Source organism: Sapajus apella, unplaced genomic scaffold (assembly GCF_009761245.1).
Source record: "Sapajus apella isolate SASKATOON/1434 unplaced genomic scaffold, GSC_monkey_1.0 scaffold62, whole genome shotgun sequence".
NCBI lineage: Eukaryota > Metazoa > Chordata > Mammalia > Primates > Cebidae > Sapajus > Sapajus apella.
In genome coordinates this window covers 3,542,185-3,548,804 of record NW_022437002.1, presented here as the reverse complement: position 1 = coordinate 3,548,804, position 6,620 = coordinate 3,542,185, and the positions used below count along the sequence as shown (strand labels likewise).

The 6,620-nt window shown below is 46.3% G+C and overlaps 1 long non-coding RNA gene across 1 annotated transcript; it reads right to left on the bottom strand.

Moving 5' to 3' along the window:
- Positions 1 to 481: 481 nt before the first annotated feature.
- LOC116529170 lies at positions 482 to 6,011 on the bottom strand. Its single transcript, XR_004259418.1, has 3 exons — positions 5,543 to 6,011; positions 3,315 to 3,439; positions 482 to 2,730 (listed from the first exon to the last, which is right to left on the bottom strand). It is a non-coding gene; the product is annotated as an uncharacterized LOC116529170 (long non-coding RNA).
- Between the last annotated feature and the right edge of the window lie 609 nt (positions 6,012 to 6,620).

Sequence of the window (6,620 nt, the reverse complement as noted above, 5' to 3'; positions counted from 1 at the left end):
TATCGGCTCACTGCAACCTCTGTCTCCTGGTTCAAGCAATTCTCCTGCCTCAGCCTCCTGAGTAGCTGGGATTACAGGTGTGTGCCAACTGGCCCAGCTAATTTTTGTATGGATGGGGTTTCACCATGTAGGCCAGGCTGGTCTCGAACTCCTGACCTCAGAGGATCCGCCCACCTCGGCCTCCCAAAGTGCTGGGATTACAAGCATGAACCACTGCACCCAACCTGAACTTTTAAAATATATATTGAGGGAGCTGAAAAAGGAAGGGAGATATAACAGGAGCAAGGACCATCCGTCACACAGAAAGTCAACACATGATGTTTGAAGCAAAGGTTGTGAAATCACATCACATGCTTGTCATTGAGGTAAATCCCAGGGGAAAATGCCTGACAGAATTCAAAGTATTGGCCTTAAAAGTCGGAAGTCCAGGAGCTGGAGCCGGGAGCTGAGAAGGCTTGTGAGTCCGTTTTTGATAAACCTAAACTGTACTATGCATCCTTTACATTTGAAAGTTTTGAAAAGTTAAAGATTAAAACAAATCATAAGAGCCTTGCAGAGCTGTGTTCTCCTTACCAGTCCCCTGCCCGACGACAGCCCCTTGGCAATCCACAGACAGGGCTCCCACTACCACGGTTATCTCAGGCCACAAGCCCCCGGTGCCTCCTCCCTCTCATGTGGGAGGTTATGTGACCCATCCAGGGTCAAAAAGGCAGTGGGTGTCAGTCCACAGTCATGGCTCAGGGCTTCTTTGACCGACAGCAGAACAGGGACCTCCTTGGGGTGGAGCCTGTGAGTGCCCTCGTGCTGTAACTCAACCCAGTTCCCCGTTGTGGCTCCACAGGGAGCGCAGAGAAAGTCAGCCCACACCCACGTTCACCTGAGGACACCCGAGTGGGGTAGAGCGGGCCCTCCCTGCTCCACCCCATGCAGGATACATGCCCTGGCCTTTCTGACTCATGCTGCTGCATATTTCAAAATGAGCAAATAAGTACATTCCTGAACATGGCCAGTGGGGAAGAAAGGATATTATTGCCCTCATTTTGTGGATGAGAAAATTGAAATTAAAAGAGGGTAGTGGGCCGGGCACGGTGGCTCATGCCTGTAATCCTAGTGCTTTGGGAGGCAGAGGCAGGTGGATGACCTGAGCTCAGGAGTTCAAGACCAGCCTGGGCAACATGGTGAAACCCTGTCTCTACTAAAACACAAAAATTAGCCAGGCGTGGTGGCAGGCACCTATGGTCCCAGCTAGTAGGGAGGCTGAGGCCAGAGAATTGCTTGAACCTGGGAGAGGGAAGTTGCTGTAAGCTGAGATTGCACCATTATACTCCAGCCTGGCCAACAGAGTGAAAACTCTGTCTCCCAAAAAAAAAAAGACAGAGAGAGAGAGACAATAGTGACTTGTTCAGGGCATACCACTGATCCCACCCTGATTTGGATGCAGGCCCGACCTTAGCACCTGGGTTCTTGGGTCACTGGGGTAAAGCACACTGACTCGGGTTTGTAAAATGTGGGCCAAATAGCAGCTGAGTCACTGGGTTGCTGTGAAGGTCAGATGAGGTCAGGTAGATATGGAACTCTTGGGAGGGTTGTTGGCACATCCCAACCACAGCACACATTTCAGCCACTAATGGTGATGATGTCAGAGCTGGGAGGGCTAGAGAGATGCCCCAGACCTGGGGTTCAGGCATAGCCTGTTGAGGCTCCCTTGAGAATCCAATGAAAGCAGATGACCCTCTGTTCTGCAGGAAGCCTTAAGACAGTGTCTTGCACATTAAGACCCTCCTAGGTGCTCTAACATCCTTCATTTCCACAGATGATAAAATGAAGCCTCTGGCTGATATTTCCTTGGATCTGTTTCCCAGCTCAGGAAAGTATTTTGAATTCTGAAGTAGACATCTGGAGCCTGCGACTGAGCAGCTGCCCCACTAGGAAAGGGGAAAGACTTCTGGTTGCCTTCCAAAAAGAAGAGAGAAGGCGCATGTCTCCTCCACGACCTAACAGTACACAGCAAGATAAAATTACCTCCGCAAGCCACTGCAGAAGCAGAGAATAAACTGGACATCCATCTGTCCGAAGGCATGAACATATTTGCAGGCACAAAAATATCTGCAGGCACCTCCCCTGTCCAGACTCAGGCTGGGCCCCTCCATCACACCAGGCCCCACAGCCGAGTGGAAGCCTGCAGGTCAGGAAGGAGGAGCCCTGGCTGCTTTCAACACTTCCATGGTGAAACCATGCAGAGAAGCACTTCTCATATTAATCCATCTAACACACATTCCAAGAGCACCTACTATGTGTAAGGTACACAGTGGAACAGGCAGATGAGCAAACAGAATCTCCACAGGAAGGGGTGAGTGATAGTCCAGCAGTTCTCATACAATGCTGCGGGACAGAAGACACACTCTAGCTGGGAGAGCTGAGCAGGAAGGAACACTGGGGCTTGTTAAAACAGGTGATATTGGAAGTGGCTATATCAAGGTGCCCCAAAGTCAACTCATGACCCTTACCACCAACCTGACCTTTCTCTGCTCAGTGAAAGTTGCCATCATCCATTTCAGTTACATGTCACACCTACCACACTCTCTCTGCATACACGTCTTGGGTCTTGCTGACTTTTCCTCCTCGATGTCCCCACTGTCCACTTCTCACCATCTTTAGCTTCTACTTCGGCAACTTCTCCTTTGGTTCACCCTCCAATCCAATTTCACACTGCAGTCCGAATGACCTCATCTAAGAACAGATGTGATCATGGTTAATCCCTTTTGAAAATATTTCAGTGGGCTGGGCACGGTGGCTCATGCCTGTAATTCCAGCACTTATCGAAGCCAGGGTGGGTGGATCACCTGAGGTCAGGAGTTCAAGACCGTCCTGGCCAACATGGTGAAACCCTGTCTATATAAAAATACAAACATTAGCTGGGAGTGTTGGCATGCACCGTAATCCCATCTACTCGGAGGCTGAGGCAGGAGAATCGCTTGAATCTGGGAGGTGGAGGTTGCTGTGAGCTGAGACCATACCATTTTACTCCAGCCTGGGAGAGTAAGACTCCATCTCATAATACATATATATTTTTTGAGGTGTGGTCTGGGGGAGCTGGGGGGGAAATATATATTTCCCCCCCAGCTCCCCTGTAGGATGTGTTCTCTTTCTCGCAGTATTTCATGAGAACTTTTCAAGAACAGGGCATAGGAGGCCCCGCTTGGTCTGGCCTAGACCTTTCTTTCTGCCTCGCCTTGCATAGAAACCCTCCTCATTATCCCCCCTCCGCAGGGACGCCCTGCTTGTCATGGTCCCCAGGCTCCTTCTCATCTCACCTCTTTGCATACGTTCTTCCCTCTCTCTAGCCATGTCCATTTCTCTTCCCCTCTTTGCCTGGATGATGCCCTTCATTATTTATTTTCTGGCTGCCCAGACACTCATTCATTAGAGGTGCTAAAACCTGAGAAAATAAACTGTTGGAAGGATTGTTTGATCAGCTGCTTGGAACTGATGCGTTTTCTAAGGGGCAGGCCTCGATCACCATGGCTGGCAGTCGACTGCTTCCCTAGAATATTGCGTCTGGGTAAATACTAGGCTTTTGCTTTGCTAGTAATTAGGGTGAGCAAATGTGGGCCACAGCTGAGTTGTTCAGGCCAGGAAAGAGGAGCCAAGGACTGTCAAAAGAAACCTTCCTTTTTCTAAACCTTCCTCCACAGAATGCTGTTCCTCCTCCAAATAAATGTTAAACTAGTTTTAGTTGAAATTGAGAGCAAAACCCACAAACAATAAAAAGGAAGTCAGGAGAAGCAGAAAAAAATGCACAGAAGAATGTGTCATTAAAAGTTAAATATTGTCAGAAAAATAAGAGATGATTGGATGCATAAAACAAGAACACTATGCTATGGCAAAGAAACAATCGGAGGACAAGAAAGAGCTGTTAGAAATTGAAAATGTAGGCTGGGTGCAGTGGCTCATGCCTGTAATCCCAACACTTTAGAAGTCTGAGGCAGGTGGATCACTTGAGGTCAGGAGTTCAAGACCAGCCTGGACAACATGGTGAAACCCTGTCTTTACTAAAAATACAAAAAGTTAGTCAGGCGTGGTGGTGGGTGCCTGTAATCCCAGCTACTCAGGAGGCTGAGGCAGGAGAATAGCTTGACCCTGGGAAGCGGAGACTGCAATAAGCTGAGATCACACCATTGCACTCCAGCCTGGGCAACAAGAGCAAAACTCCCTCAAAAAAAAAAAAAACTAAAGAAAAAACAAAAAGAAAGAAATTTAAAATGTAATAGCTGTTTGGTCCAGAGCGTGTCAATGCTGTAACAAACCATCACACTCGCAGTGGGTTGTGACTATGAAAGCTTATTTTCATGTTCCCATCACAGTCCCATTCTCCCTCAAGTCATAGAAGGAATCAGCTCCAGGTTGCCATTCAGGGACCCAGGTAACCTCCTTCATGAGGTCTTGCCACCTCCTAGGATATTGAAGTACCCTGCTTCTAGCCAGCAGGTGAAAGAGAGCAGGAAAAGAAAAGAAGGTACAGAAAGGAAATAAAAGCTATTGGGCACCTCTGGGGAAGTTAGGGCACCAACTCATTTCTCTGAAAATTGTTAATTAAAGGAAAATAATTAAGCATGTTTTGTGCCTAACTGCATTTTCTGTTCACTAAATAGCCAAAATGAATGAAGGAAAGCTCTTCTATACAGAAGAATTTCAGCTACTAAATGCAGAAAAAATATAGAATTAGAAAATCATCATTTTTAAGCCCCTGATAAAGTAACTGATTCAAGCAATGGTTTTCAATGGGTGGCAAAATCACTCAGTGAGACTGATGGAGAACTTTTCAGTGAAGGGTAAGGTTGCCACTGCCTGAACCTAAAGATAGATCTTGGTGTCATCAGACATCATATGCCTCCAGATGTGATGCATTGGAGACGTACAAGGTACCCCATGAAGCATAAAGAAGCAAGTGACTGTATCCCTAGTGTAAAAACTCGACATGAGAATTGACCTCATTTCTTCAGGAAGTCAACAGCACTGAGAAAAAATATAGGGAGAGGTATTAATTTATGTTAAAATAGAGTTAGAGGCTGGGCACGGTGGCTCATCCCTCTAGTCCCAGCACTTTGGGAGGCCAAGGCAGGCAGATCACTTGAGATCAGGAGTTTGAGGCCAGCTTGGTCAATGTGGTGAAACCCCATCTCTATTAAAAATACAAAAATTAGCTGGGCGTGGTGGCCCACACCTGTAGTCCCAGCTACTCAAGAGGATAAGGCATGAGTATCGCTTGATCTGGGGAGATGGAGGTTGCAGTGAGCCAAGATCATGCCACTGCACTTCAGTCTGGGTGACAGAGTGAGACTCCATCTCAAATAATCATCATAATAATAATTTTTAAAAAGTCAACTAATAACATAAGGTGATGAATCTGGAAAGGATGGCAAGAAAGCACACTTCATAAATATGAAGGAATATGAAGAAAACACTTGTATTAGTAGGGTTTTCTAGAAGGACAGAACTAATAGGATAGATATAAAGGGGAGTTTATTAAGTATTAACTCACACGATCACAAGGTCCCACAATAGGCTGTCGGCAAGCTTGAGGGGCAAGGAGAGCCAGTTCGAGTCTCAAAACTGAAGAACTTGGAGTCCAATGTTCAAGGGCAGGGATCATCTAGCACGGGAGAAAGATACAGGCTGGGAGGCTCGGCCAGTCTTCCCTCTTCACGTTTTTCTGCCTGCTTTATATTCACCGGCAGCTGATTAGATGGTGCCCACCAGATTGAGGGAGGGCCTGCCTTTCCCAGCCCACTGACTCAAATGTTAATCTCCTTTGGCAACACCCTCACAGACTCACCCAGGATCAGTACTTTGCATCTTCAATCAAGGTGACACCCAGTATTAACCATCACGAGTCCACCCCTTGTCAACTTGAACCCATACACCTCTCCTGAGATCATACATCATCTTCAAATTAAGACAATAATATGGTCATAATTATGCCTCAAATAATACAACTATCCTTCATACAACTGGAAACCCAGCAATCCCCAACCCAAATATTAGTACATAAAGTTATCAATACTTAAATGCTGATATGAAGTTAGTAAACCTTATGTCACATGATAAAGGAAAAAGAAATAAAATGAAGGTATTTTCTTAGTCCAAGTGTATACATGCACAAACATCTTTTGAACAAAAAACAAAAAAGGAAATACTATTGATAGTTACTGTCCTTGTTTCTGCAGCTGGTCACGTGGTCGTAGCTGGTATTGATGGCTACCTTCTTCTACTGCCCATTCCGTATTCCCTTTGCCTTCAGACAGCACCTCAGCAGGTCGTGGTCCTCTTTTTTTCTTGATGGAGTGACTCAAGTCTTCATTCCCGGGGGATCTGGACCATTTGTAGTCTTGCCTGGATTGGGCTGTTATAGTTTCCCATTGACCTTAATCAAAGGGCATGGTAATAAGGGATGCCCTAATGGATGTCCTGTATTCCACGCATACTCTTCCTTACCTCTGTTAATGGCGTAGTAGACTGATTTCAACTTGATAGTCCACTTTCCCACTCCATGTTGAGAACTACTTCCACTCAGTGAAAACTTGCACTCATTCTCTAAGTCCTGTGTAATTTGATTCTTC